The sequence below is a fragment of the Elaeis guineensis genome, unplaced genomic scaffold (assembly GCF_000442705.2).
Source record: "Elaeis guineensis isolate ETL-2024a unplaced genomic scaffold, EG11 Super_Scaffold_31900, whole genome shotgun sequence".
Classification (NCBI taxonomy): domain Eukaryota; kingdom Viridiplantae; phylum Streptophyta; class Magnoliopsida; order Arecales; family Arecaceae; genus Elaeis; species Elaeis guineensis.
The window spans coordinates 2,573,847-2,589,289 of NW_027332420.1; the positions used below are offsets into that span (position 1 = coordinate 2,573,847).

Here is a 15,443-nt window from a genome sequence, read left to right on the forward strand (position 1 = left end):
TATGAATGGTTTGATCATATCATAAATCGAGGATAAAAGTGCACAAACAATATGATATTATTGAGATTCAACATAATAGAAGATATCTAAAGTTTGATCCATTCATTCTTCTCCAACATGTGGTGTTATTTATCTTATCTTGAGAGGATAAGAGATAAGGTAGATTGGTGGGTGGTCATCAAGACAAGACCAAAAGGTTGAGCAGATAATGACCACACTTTGAAGCCTACTTTTCAAGATAGGAGATGTCTCAGTCAATGCAATAGATGATAATGAGCTCATTGAAAATTTATGAGACAGTGGGGGATTATTTGAGAAGATTGATGCATATCTTGAAGGCACTATTGATGATGAAGAAAAGAAGATGAAAAGAAGTTGAAGAAGAAGAGGAAGAGGAGGAAAAAGAATCTTTCACTGATGAAAAATGATTCAGAAAGCAATGAAAAATATGAAGATGACAATGAAGATGATCATGAGTAATTATGATATAAAATTTATGCTTCCAAGTATTTCTTTACTCTTTTTTGTCAATAATTGTGATATAAAATTTATTTTATATTTAGATTGTTGTAATCAATACTTGATATTTGTTTTGTTGTATATTTACTTTATCATGATCTACATATGTCACCTTTAGATCGAGTTCATGGGAAGGAGAAGAAAAATTATCTATTTTTGATCAAAGAAGACTCGTGCAACTATCACAAACTTATCACTACCCTCGACCATCATGGCCCCCTAGATGCTTCACTTGCCACCTTTGTCATGTCACACCCTTTTTCTCTCCTATTACACCACCCTCTTCCACCATGCCGCCTTCTTTTCCTTCTACTCCATCACATCTCCCTAGTGTGATCTCAGGGCTTTTACTACTCAACCACCATATTCTGGTTTAATTCACCTTCTATTCCTACCACTTTATTACCCCACCCTTTCCTCTACTATACCACCATCATTTCCTACATATCCATCACTTTATTTTTCAATACCCAAATATCATGCCACACACATCTAGCCCTACTTACAGTCCTTCCTCTTCCCACACTGTGGTCCCACCTAGGCAGTCATGCCTGTCCAACCTATGTACACTTCTACCACTATAACTTCTAACTAGGAGGGCTTGCATACATAGATATTAGAGAGGCAATGTCAATTCCAAGTGTTATGGGTAAAACTATATGACATTTAGTTCATTGCACTATTTTATTCAGTTGAAATGAATCTACATGATTGTTTGACTATTGTTAATTGTACAGTTTCAATGACGACCATATGGTGACCCATGTTTTGGTTGAAATTCTTAAGAGCAAATATGACGGTCCTTACTCTTCATAGAAGAAGATTGCAAAGAGGACACGAGACATGTGGTTTCATAAGTTTGAGTCAAGAATATTTTTAAGTTTATTAGGGGCCTTTGTTTGCTTTTATTTGATTTAGAGTATCTATAAATTTTGTTGATATCAAACTTTTTCTTTTTTTTCTTTTTGTAGAAAAAATTTCAATGGAGTTTAGAGGATGAGCAGCATATCCAAAAAATTGAGAGCATCGTGGTTCAAATTATCTTACTAATATTTTTAATGAGGCTCATGAAAATCATGATTGCAAGCCAAATTGGATCGGGGAGGATGTATGGCAGAAGCTATGAAATATTAGGATAGTGATGAGTTTAAGGCTAGAAGTTAGAAGAATAAGAAGAATCGCACATCCGATTATGGTGGATTGGGCTTTCCACTTCACACTAGTGGTTCCATCAGCATTAATGATCATGCGACAAGATTGGTATTAGTTTATTCTTTGTAATATATTTTTTTATTTATTATTAATACATATATATTCTTTATCCACTTCATACTGTTAATAATATAACTTTATTTTTAAAGTTGCAATATTGTTTGTATTATGAAATTCAGATGCAGAAGTTGAACCAAGTACCTACATTGGATGAGCTCTTCTGACACATCCATCAAAAGAAAAAGGATGACAATCAGCAGGTAAATAAGAGGACAGAGATAGCATATGTAAGTATTCAAAAAATTCTATTTTAATTCACATATTTATACTATTTGTATGTTTAACTCATTATATCTAATATCTTTCGTAGACTAATTTTACATAGAAGTGGAAAAAGGTGCAATCAAGTCAGAGCTCGACTAGAGAGGATGGTGCATAATCATCACAATAGCAGCCTTAGCCATCCGTAATGCATGTATGGAAAGAGATAGTTGAAATGAATAAGGGGCATATTTATGAACTCGGATCATAGGCTAGCTTGCTTACAGACTCCTCATCTTCTGGTCGCAATCCTCACGAGCCTCTGAGGAGTGGATTCAGAGTGAGAGAAGATTTATGATATGTTTGAGACCGTATTTGCTCGAAATGAAGAGTTAGTTGCTTAGAACAATCAATTAGCAACTCAGCACAATGAATTAGCCATCCAAAACTATGACTTATCTGCTCGTGTTTTTCAAATGGAGGAGTTCATGCACCTTATGATGGAGAAGATGCAGGTCAATCCATCTATCTTAGCACAACCTTTCTCTATAGTTCTAGCACCGCCTCAGTGCTATCCCTACAAATAGTGATGATTATGATAATGATGATCAGGAGGAGGAGGATGGTCACTTTTGATTTTTTTTTCTTTGGTTTGATTGGAATGATGATACTTGTCATACTTTTTTTTTGTTATGGACTTGGATATGATGAGGATGATGATACTTGTGAAACTTCTTTTATTTATGGACTTGGATATATGAGAAGAAGATATTTGTAATGACTATGGTTTTTATTAGGATTAATATGCTATATTTATGAATATAAATTTGTTGTTACATGGATTATTTGCAACGATCAGGTGTATTAAAAAATAATATTTTAGATTCTTTTTAATAATCAATTTAAAAATTATAGTGAAATATTTTTCTCAAAAATATATTTTGTGAGCGATTATTTTCTCTTAGAAAGTCATTTTACAATGGATTATCCCCTCGAAAAATTATTTAGTGAGGAATAATTTCCTTGAAAATATAGAAAAGTCACTTGAAAAACTTAGAAAAAGTCCTCAAAAATTGTTTATCGAGGGAAAATTTTCTCACAAAATTTTTGGACAACTTTTCCTCAAAAATTCCTTGGAAACTTAATTATATGGAAAATATCCCTCAAAAAATTCCTCAAAAAGGGATTTTTTTCTTTGGATGAAAAAATTTTGAGGAATAATCCCTCAAAAATTTTTTTGGAAACAATTTGTAAGGAAAAAGTTCATCGAAAAATCCTTTGGTAACATTTTCTTGTGAAATCTCTCAAAAACCTTTCCTAGGAACATCCCTCAAAAAGCTGTCAGCAAATTTTTCTTGAAAAATCCCTCGGTAAGCTTCCCTTGGAACATTTTCCTCAAAAATCCCTTGAAACATTTTTCTCGAAAAAGCTCTCAGAAAATCCATTAGAAAATTTTTCTCAAAAAATCCCTTGGAGAATTTTTCTTGAAAAATCCCTCGAAAAATTTTCTTTAGAAAATCCCTCAGAAAGTTTTCCTCAGAAAATCCCTTGGAGAATTTTCCTCAAAAATTTGTCGAAAGTTTCCAAAGAAAAATTACATTGAAAAATCCCTCGAAAGATAAAATCCTCTAAAAAAAATTTTCAAGGAGAATTTTTCCAACAACCTTGTTTCCATCGGAAATACAAATTTTCGACTGATTTTTTTCTTTTTTTCTTGAAAAAATCTTCAAAAATATTTTTTTTTCTTGTAGTGAATATTCAATCAACTATTGTATCTCAATGCATTTTAGGAAGTACAAGCTAGCTCTAGATTCAAATAATATTTCTTCCTTATCTGCAACTCATCTACTAATATTCTTCAACATTAGCCAGTTCATATCTTAGTTTCACCAAAGCATCATTCTGATCAATAATAACTTACGGGTTCAGATCCATCAGTGATAATTGTCCTATGAAGATTTACTTTTGCCTACTCTTTTTTTCAACAAGCACTATATGTTATAATAATAATACATATTACAAATAATAAATATATTATTATAACAATAATATAATATTAGATATAAAATTTTTATTGAATAATTTTTATTATAAGTATTATTACAATCACTAGTAGTATAATATTACATGGACAGTGAGGCTTCCATCACCTTTCTCTTAAAATAATAATTACTATCATGTTATATTAATCATATAATAATAATATCACTACTACTATATTTATAATGTCAATAAAATTGTTACAATGTTGTTATAATTACTAGCATTATTATATATGACAATATGTTATTAAATGTAAAAAAATATAATACTTTTTGAGAAAAAATTGGATGAGGATCATAATTATAATACAATGTAGTAATAAATATGGTACAATAATATTATAAGTGATCCTATAATAACTATTGCACTAATATTATAACAGTCATATGATAATATTGCTATGATGCATAAAATAATAAAACATTATCATGATGTTGTCATAATTATTATTGTAATCATATCATATGAGAACAACTATTATAATATAGTATATCCATATAATAATTGTTATTGTAGCAATATGATAATAATAGCTTTTATAATATATAATATTATTGATATGATTAATTAATAAAAATATGTTAATATAATATTTTAAATTATATATGTATTCTATTTCAATATTATGTTATTTTTTTATTTTATAATGAATATTTTGGTAAAATAACACTACAAATATATTATTCTTATTCTAATATATTATTATATTCTAATATTTAAGGACAGACATATAGTGGGGGCACCACTTATATCCTTACTTTTTTATATTATAGATATGAAATAGTATATTTTTTTATGTTGCCCCCACTGAACTATCAAAAGTAATACACTACCATAGATAAATTAATTTAAAATTAAATTATTTAATAGAAGCATCTCTTTTAAGGATATAAAGGGGATAGAACCTAAAATAAAAACAAATAAGAAGGCTTTGCATATTCTTGAAGAACCTACTAAAGATAAAAGGTTTAAAAAGTTTTAAAAAATATATATGAGAAAGAGGGAAGAGAGGTAGTGAGAACTGAAAAGCCATACAAAATCTTTGTGAACATTGTGAGAAAACGGCAGTACAACATCTAAAAGAAAGAACAAAATTGAGAGAGAGGTGGACTATGAACAAAGGAATTATGTGCAAACCTCGCTTCAAGGCTTTAAGCAGACTGTTTGATTGTTGAAGTTTTTGTATGTGCCTATATCTTTGATTTGATTTTTGTAAGTATAATAATTTTTTTTTTTGTATATTTCTTAACTCAATTATTTTCAATACATTCATTGACATCTGCCATACTAGTATTCTGCAAAATCATATGGATATATAATGGCTAGAGGAATATCTTGTCTAGTTCTTACGGCACATTGTAGATGATGGTTGGGCACTTAGGCCCATGGCCATGGAGAAGATGGTCTCAAAATGTGAGACTAGTCTTTGGGAGGACATCTTTCCAGTTCCCATAATAAGGATTGATATGATGGCTGCATCATGCATGCCTAAAAGAAAGCCTGTTCGGATGATCGGATTAATTCTCTTGTTGTGTTGCTTTCAATGTTCCCTATATCACTTCAATTGATGTATCAAAGCAATTGATAGTATGCCTAATGAGTATGATGTGTTCATCCCAACCCATAAGCTGGGTCTCTCCTGTTGTACCTCCCACTATTACACCCTCAACACCATAGACAATTTGCATGTGCATCAGAGAATCATAGGCTTTATGGTCAAATCTCCTATAAAGCAAATATGGGGTCTTGATGGCTGTGATTAATCTAAGGCTCTTAATGTCATGCACTAATGTCCTATTTTTAACTCAAAAAAATAATAATTTTTTTTTCAACTTTGTTGCTTTGAAAATATTTTTCATATATTAATTTTAATAAATATTTTTTTGTAGAATAATTTTGGATGATAGTAAATTAAATAAGTTGGAGCATTATTACATCAAGATAATAAAAGAAGATTTGAAGTTATTAAAAAAAAAGGTAAAATAAGAAATTTTACTTTATTTTATGATGCAAAAAAATTTCAATTTATAGTTTAAATATTTTAATCATTTATTGTGATGTATTTTTTTCTATATTAAATAAATTTATTATAAGTCCTATGATGTACTAACATTAATTTTTTTAAGTAAATTTCTTATTACATATCATTTTATTTTAGTTTGCCTATTATGCAAACTAAATTAATTACTTTTAATTACCCATGGAGAAATATCTAATCAAAAGAAAGCTAATTTTAGAGGAAGCATCTGGAGTTGAAGAAGCTAATGCAAATTCTACACAACATTGCTCAAAACATAGTCATGTAGAATTCAATTTAAATGATATCTCTTGGGACCCCAGGTTGCAAAAAAACATTCAGACTATCATCTTAATGATTGAGATGAAGTTTGAAGAGCTTACTTATAAAGAGGTCCATGCCAATCTTTTGATTATGATTTCCAATAAAGAAAAATTGGAAAAGCAATACATCAATTTGTTCTAGTATGGTTTAAAGATTATGGCCAATGGTTAGGGTACAATACAGAAAAAGATGCTATCTTCTGCTTATGTTGTAATCTTTATCGACCAGATATTGGAGAGCTAGAAGGTGGTGATTGCTTTGTCATGGAAAGATATAAATATTGGAGATAGAAAGATAGACTTGATGCTCATATTGGAGGTCCCAATAGTGCTTGTAACCAAGCTTGGAAGAAATGGCAAGACTTAATGCATCAATTGCAACACATCCAATTTGCTTTTAGTAAGCAATCTAATGAAGCATGAAAGAATTATCGAATTCACTTGATTGCGACAATTGATTGCAATCAGTTCCCTTCACATCAAAGTTTAGCATTTCGTGGTAGAAATAAATTAGAGATTTCTTAGAACCAAGGAAACTTTCTTGAACTCTTGAGGTTTCTTGCCAATCATAATTACCCCATCAATAATGTTGTTTTAGAGAATGCTAGAGAAAACTCAAAGATGGTAGCTTATGATATTCAAAATGATCTTATTCATGCCATGGCAATTGGAACAACTAATGCAATCATTAATGATCTTGGGGATGAACTATTTGGTATCTTACTAGATGAATCTTGTGATGAATCAAGTAAAGAACAAGTGGCAGTAGCTTTGCACTATGTTGATTCTAAAGGATGAATTGTGGAATGCTTTCTTGGCATGGTGCATATTAGTAATACCACAGCTTTATCACTTAAAGCAGCTTATTTTCAAAGCATAATTTAAGTATATCAAGATTACATGGCCAAGATTATGATGGAGCGAGCAATATGCAAGTGAATTTAATGGCCTTAAGACATTGATCATGAAGGAAATGGATCCGTTTATTATGTGTATTGATTTGCCCATCAGCTATAATTGGCATTTGTAGTAGCAGCTAAGAATCATATTCGAATTACTTTACTTTTTAACTTAGTGGCTTATGTAGTAAACATTGTTGGAGCTTCATGCAAAATGATGAGATATTTTTTGAGCAAAGCAGCTTAAAAGGTTATTGAAGCATTGCAATCTAGCAAACTTTCAATAGGAAAAGATCTCAATCCAGAGACTAGCCTTTATTGAGCTAGTGATACATGTTGGAGCTCATACTATGACTCATTGATCCATTTGATTATGATGTTTGCTTCCACTATTGAGGTGCTTGAAATGGTTATGAAAGATGGCATTAGTTTGGAGCAAAGAGGTGAAGCTTATGCCATACTAGATTCCATGTAATGTTTTGAGTTTGTCTTTAACTTGCACATGATGAAAAGTACATTAGGGATTACCAATAAATTGTCTTTAGCATTGCAAAGAAAAGATCAAGATATTGTTATGCCATGGCTTTGATTAAAGCAGTTGAGCAACGACTGCAAGCAATGAGAGAAGATGGATGGGAAGCTTAATTACTCAATGAGGTTTTCATGTTTTGTAAAATAAATATTGACATACCTAATATGGATGACATTTTGTTACTCGAGGAGACAATGGTGCAATGCTCAGTTGACGACAAATCGATACCATTATCAATCGATTTATTTTATGTCATGATTGATATGCACTCTAAGAGCCTAATAGTCATCCTAGTGAGCTACGGATGGAGTTGCTTCTTTGTGTCTTGTCTAAATTCTAATGATTCTTTTGCTGCTTTTGATAAACAAAAGTTGATTTAGCTTGCTTAGTTTTATCCATCAGATATTTTGACAGTGGATCTTTTTATTCTTGACAATCAACTAAAACTTTCATTAGTGATATGCAATCTAGCAAAGAATTCACAAAGCTGAAATATATTGGTGATTTTCACAAAAACTAGTTGGGATAAAAAAATTTATTATGTATCCATTGGTGTATATGCTCTTGAAGTTAGTTTTGATATTGCCAGTCGCACATCTTTTGCCATGAAGATTTTGAAGAATCAGTAATATAATCAAATGGGAGATTCTTAGATGAATGGCTGCTTAGTTACATATATTAAAAAAATATATTTAGTAGTATTGAAAATGAAAGCATCTTACAATTTTTTAAAATATGAAAACTCATCAAGAGCAATTGTAATAAAATTTGTAATTGATATTTACGGTGCTTTATATATATATATATAATATATATATATATATATATATTCAATAAAATTTTGTGCTAATATCTTTTATTAATTTGCCCCTGAACAAAATTCTAGATCCGTCCCTAGACAAGCTTACACTTCCCACAGCACATTGTGTGTCCTTAGGATTTTTATCATGCTCAGGGCCTGATTTTCTTGACACAATATTTTTTAGTTTAAATTGAACTATTTGGGCTTGTTAATACTTGCTCCAAGTTACAGAGATAGAATGTTCCTGAAACCTGCAATTATAACCACAGATTTTACAATTGTGCTCAAGAATCACATGATACACGAACAAATACAAGCATCCTTGGAAACACCAAGTGCTCTTAATGTATAAAAGCTAAAACCATTTAAGGTGTCTAGATTCCAGCGTAACTGAAGCAGTAAGAATTAACATCTATTTTCTCCCCTCCTGACTATGTTTCTCCCTGAAATAGAATCACATTGCAGATAAAAACATGGAAACCTACGTATGCATGGATATCTAAAGGAATATTGTGGAATGTAAAGAGAATAAGAAACAATGATCTGTAGATGAAGCATCGAGACAGTACAAACAAACTAATTTGCAGATAAAAACACTGCTCATGCATGCAAAATGCATGAAAAGCGAATGAATCCTTTCCATTCAAAATTTAATCCATTGCACTGCACGGATCTTCAACTATACTATAACATAGCTGGTAAAACTCATCCCTATATATGAGAAGTGCAGTGAAGTAAATTTATCAATTATTGGCTTTGTGACCCTTCTAGAAGGTAAAATACATTAGGATTAATTATATGTACTGTTGATCTGTTGATCCATCTCATCATACTTCCATGTAAAACTTCTGCTGCTGTTGGTGAAATCATGCGCAGGATAAGAGCCTCTAATGTTCTTGGGAAGTGATGCCAGAGAAAATGGTATATCAGGAGATTCAACGAGTTGCCATTTCAAAGAAGTAATGCATCATGTTGTTAAAAGAATAAATGAAAAAAAAAAAAAAAACTGTGGCAGTCAACGTGACAAAATTTCATTAATATATATAATATAATCAACTTTGGTGTCATTCTACAAGGTGGTTAAAAAAAAAAAATCAGTCATGACTAAGACAAATTTGACCAAGGTCCCATTCATTGAACAAATACCATTGCCGGCTCTCTGTTACTTTTCCATATCCAATGCAGCACATACTTCCCCTGGTGTACTCGTTCCCTCAACTTTCCTTCCTAGTTTTTCCGGCATTCCCCCACTTACACTGCTTAATCAACCATGCTCATATTTGGTATTTTGACTAACCTACTACCAAACATGGTTAACCATACTGGCAGTGGTGCAATATTTTTTTTGGGGGATCAATATTTTTTTTTGGATAAATAGACTTCCTCATAAGCTTCCAAGTATTTGATGTCGATCGATAGTGTAGCTTGCGTACACTGTTAACCGAACAGTCCACACATGATAGAGAAACGAAGTGTTTTATTGCATTATTGATGTTGCTAGCGCTTGTCACATGCACGCCACCTACTATTGACTTTTATACAGAAGTAGATATTGTGTAATCTTCCTGATGCATGATCTTTGTTTATATCATCTTTTCCACCATGCATTGACTTTGTAAAAATAGGATGTTGTAGAATCTTATTCTTAGCACAGTGAGTTTGAGAATGATACGATGAGAAATCAACTCCAACCCCTTGGACGGGCTGCCATTTTAGCATCAGTTGACTGAACATTTTGACCTCTAGCCCTTCTTTTCGATGATTATTTTATTCGTCAACTTGTACATAAGTGTATATAAAAATAGACATAACTATCTAGTACGAGTGAGTTATGCGAAAATTAGTGTTTTCAACCTGTGGCCTTCGTTGAGTTGCGATTTCTTGCAATCAAAATAAACGGCAAATGCACCCTTCGCTTCTTGCATTCTTGGTGGCCATAATTTTCCTACTGCATTGGTATCGTGAACCCATTACAACAAAAATAATTTTTAACAATAAATTATTTTGATGTTTTTTATTATGTATCTCTAAATATTTTTGTTACTGTATTTTCATAAAAATACCGCTATCTTTCCATAAGTATTTTTTTATTAGCGGTACTTTATTATAAATACTGCTATAAATTATTTTTTATAGTATATAACTTGAAGTGCTGGAAATGAGAATTGCTATTGTGGAATTTAGCTAATATACTGATAAATAATATCATAATTTATGATATTTTAAAAAATTATTGTTAAATTTTAAACTATTATTTTTTTTATATAGAACTGGATTTAATCATACGGATCTCATAAAATATGTTATAATACTTAATAATATGAATAAATATTTGTTAGGACTATAGCCCTTAACCAACCTTCTAAAGAGATCGATCCTTCGAGAACTGTTGCCACATCATTAGCTATATAAACCCCACACTAGGGCCCCAAAGGATGTGAGTTGGAATATAGCCAACAATCCCCCCTCCAGCGACTATCCGAGGGGCCAAGCGGGACTCAAACATACAATCTCGTTCTAATATCAAATGTTAGGATCATAGCTCCTAACCAACCTTCTAAAAGAGAAATCACTAATAGAAGATGGGATTTATTAGTCTTTATCTACTAGGCTCAGAACTCCACATTTATACGTACTGCGAATGGGCTTGAGGAGCTTTGCACTGGAGTCGATCCACTTCAAGTTAGGTCGACCTCAGAGGTAGATGGAGCAGTCAATCTCCCTTTAATCATCCAACCAAGGGATTAGCCGATTGCCCCATAAGAGGTCAACCCTCGAGAATTATTACATGCCACTAAATTTCTTTTGCTGTATTTTGATAAAAATATCATTATTTTTTCATAAGTATTTTTTTATTAGCGATACTTTATTATAAATACTGCTATAATTATTATCTTATAGTATATAACTTGAAATATCGAAAATCAGAAATGCTATTATGAAATTTAACTAATATGCCAGTAAATAATATCATAACTTACGATATTTTAAAAATTATTGTTAAATTTTAAATTATTAATTTTTTTATATAGGACCTGATTTAATCATACCGATCTCATAAAATATATTATTATACATAGATATTCTTAGTATTACTTATTTAATGATATGAACAAATATTTTTAGGACCGTAACCTTAACCAACCTTTTAAAAAAAATTGATAAAAGCAAGATCCTTCAACCCAGATTGACCCTTTGGATGGGCCGTCCCCCATAAGGTTGTGCCCAAAAGGTGTGAGTTGGAATATAGTCAACAATCCCTCCTCCACTGGTGAGTATCCAAAGGGCCAAGTGAGACTCGAACCTGCAATCTCATCTTTGATACTAGATGTTATGACCATAGCCCTGACCAACCTTCTAAAAGAAAAATAACTAATAAAAGATGAGGTTTATTAGTCTTTATCCACTAGACTCAAAACTCCATGTCTATGCATATTGCAAGTGGGCCTGAGGACCTTCGCACTAGCATGATCCACTTCAAGCTAGATCAACCCCAGCGGCAGATGGAGTGGTCAGTCTCTTTTTAATTCTCCAATCGAGGATGAGTCAATTCTCCATAAGAGATCGTCCCTCCGAGAATTATTGCCACATCACCAGCCACATAAACCCTACATCGGGGCCCCACAGGGTGCGAGCTAGAATATAGCCAATAATATTAATAAGTTAAATAAATTATTATTATATATTAATAATAAAAATTATAGTTTGGCGATTAAGAGCTCATCATTTAAATAAGAGTTTATTGGTTTGAATCTTCCTTTCATTCTAATTCTGATATATAGTTTATTTTTTTGATAATTTTTATTGATATATAAAAAATACTAATATTAAGATTTTAAAAGTACTTATATATGATGGAATTGAAATTTTAAAGGCACTAATATATGTCACTAAAATAAAAATTTTTATCAATATTTTTCTAAAAATACTAATAATTAAGTGCCAACACCATCTTAAAATGGTACATAAAAAATGCTGACAAAAGTATTTGCAGCATTCTTTATAGCTTATAGCATGCCACTAATAGCCATTTTTATTGTAATGACCCCCTAATTCCATGGTGTCATATTTAGCATTTAAAGTTTGCCTATGGCTCTCGTAGCCGGTACCAAAACAATGTTTTGTCTACAAATCACTACTAGAAAAAGGTGATTTACCAAGGGAAAAGAATCCCTCACAATTCCAACGAATTTTCCGACAAAAAATATTAACTATCAGAATTTTTTGAGGAAAAAATTTTCTAGAAAAATCTCCTACATAAGTAATTTTTGAGAGATTTTTCAAGAGATTTTTTTCTCATAAATGAGTTCTTAGTGAAAAAAAATTGATGAAAAATATTTCTTTAGAAAATCCGTCAAAAATTATTTTTGTGAGGGATTTTTTGAGAGATTTTTTTTCTCATAAATGAATTCTTAGTTAAAAAATTTTGATGAAAAATATTTTCTCAAAAAATCTCTCAGAAATTATTTTTATGAGGGACTTTTTAAGAAATTTTTTGTCTCATAAATGAGTTCTTACTTAAAAATTTTGATGAAAAATATTTTCTTGAAAAATCTCTCAAAAATTATTTTTGCCAGAGATTTTTTGAGAGATTTTTCCTTATAAATGAGTTCTTAGTGAAAAAAATTTTGATGAAAAATATTTTCTCAAAAAATTCTTCAAAAATTATTTCTACAAAGAATTTTTTGAAGAATTTTTTTCTCCAAAATGAGTTCTTAGTTAAAAATTTTTGATATAAATATTTTCTTGGCAAATTATTTAGAAATTATTTTTATAAGGGATTTTCTGAGAGATTTTTTCCTCATAAATGAGTTCTTAGGAAAAAAATTTTGATGAAAAATATTTTTTTGAAAAATTCTTCAAAAATTATTTTTATGAGAGATTTTTTGAGAAATTTTTTTCTCTCAAATGAGTTCTTAGGAAAAAAATTTTGATGAAAAATATTCTCACAAAAAATTTCTCAAAAATTATTTTTTAAGGAATTTTTTGAGAAATATTTACCTCATAAATAAGTTCTTAGTGAAAAATTTTGGTGAAAGACATCCCCTCAAAAAATCTCTCAAAAATTATTTTTGCAAAAGATTTTTTGAGGGATTTTTTCTTATAAATAAGTTCTTAGAAAAAAATTTAATGACAAACATTCCCTCAGAAAATCCCTTGAAAATTATTTTTGCAAGAAATTTATCATGAAATTTTTCTCTCATAAATCAGTTCTTAGGACAAAAATTTGGATGAAAAATATTTCCTCAAAAAAATTTTCAAAAATTATTTTTGTGAGACATGTTTTGAGAGATATTTTCCTCATAAATGAGTTCACAATAAAAAAATTTGATAAAAAATATTCTCTCAAAAAAATAACTTTTGAGGGATTTGTTGAGGAATTTTTTCCTCATAAATGAGTTTTTAGTAAAAAAAATTAATAAAAAATATTTTTCTAGAAAATTTCTCAAAAATTATTTTTGCAAGGGATTTTTTAAGAGATTTTTTCCTCAAAAATAAATTCATAGGAAAAAAATTTTGGTGAAAACATTCCCTTGGAAAATCCCTCATAAAAATAATTTTCAAGGGATTTTTCAGGTTTTTTTCCTTACAAATAAATTTTTTGGTAAGATTTTGATTAAACAAGTCCCTTAAAAAATTTTTTGATAAATCAATTTTTGAGGGATTTTTTTAGGGATATTTTGAGCGATTTTAAATAAATTATTTTCACATATTCTTTTCTAAGGGATTTTTTTTGGAGATTCTAAATAAATTATTTTTTATATTATTTTTCATGGGATTCTCTTATGGATATCAAAAAATTATTTATTTAAATGATTTTCCAAGGGATTTTCGATGGGAACATCAGTAGATTATTTATTTAAATGGTTTTTCAAGAGCTTTTCCAAGGGATTTCAAAAAATTATCTATTCTAATGATTTTTTGAGGGATTTTACTGAGGGATTGCCAATAAATTATTTGTAAATGATTTTTCAAGGGAATCTTCGAACGATTGCTAATGAATTAATTATCTAGTATATTCTTAACTCTTAACTATCTAGTATGTTCTTAATATTTATTAACTCTTATATATCTTGATTATATATATATATAATTAATAGCTAGAAAGTAATATTTATTGATTATTGAATATGTCTTACACATCTTAATTATTATTGAAGTAGGGTCAATCAGGTAGATTCAAATTTGGATTTTCGATGCTTTTGTTGTCTCCGATTCAGATGGATTGGGTCGAGTCGGATCGGGTTCAAATAATTTTTTATGTAATTACTTCTATTTTATTTATTGATTATTTTATATAAATTATTATTACTATATAAACTAAAATGAATCAATTTTTTATTGTTCATAACCAGTTTCTTAGTCATTTTATCATTACATATTGAAAGTTATATATTAAAATTGAATTTTCATGTTTGCAAATATAAAAGCATGAGAGTACACTGGATGACCATCTTTATAAGACTACTACTATTGATAACTTTTTATTTAGTCAATACATTAGAATTAAATTTTGACTATTTTATTGTATTAAAAATCATAAAAAACTACTATATATTATCTTATCCTATGCCCTAAGGGCACATATTAGAAAAATCCATATATATGCACACACAGAGGAGTTACTTAATTGAAATGTATAAGAGTTCATTTAGATATAGTAATTAAAATATATTCATAATTAATAGTTAGTTATTATAAATTAAAGTTAATTTATAATCACTACATAGAAAGGAATTTGATTTTTTCATTACGACATCGAGTGCGGACACAGATAGGAGAATGGATTAGCAGGCATTAGTGATAGATCTCGGCATTGGAGAGAATTATAAAG

The 15,443-nt window shown here is 29.9% G+C and overlaps 1 long non-coding RNA gene and 1 pseudogene across 1 annotated transcript; one reads left to right on the top strand and one right to left on the bottom strand.

Moving 5' to 3' along the window:
* The first annotated feature begins 1,254 nt into the window (after positions 1-1,254).
* Positions 1,255-2,724, top strand: LOC140854483 (uncharacterized). Its single transcript, XR_012137704.1, has 3 exons — positions 1,255-1,779; positions 1,911-2,018; positions 2,102-2,724. It is a non-coding gene; the product is annotated as an uncharacterized lncRNA (long non-coding RNA).
* A 2,501-nt stretch (positions 2,725-5,225) lies between these two features.
* LOC105033398 (4-hydroxy-tetrahydrodipicolinate synthase, chloroplastic-like) lies at positions 5,226-9,851 on the bottom strand (annotated as a pseudogene).
* Positions 9,852-15,443: the final 5,592 nt, after the last annotated feature.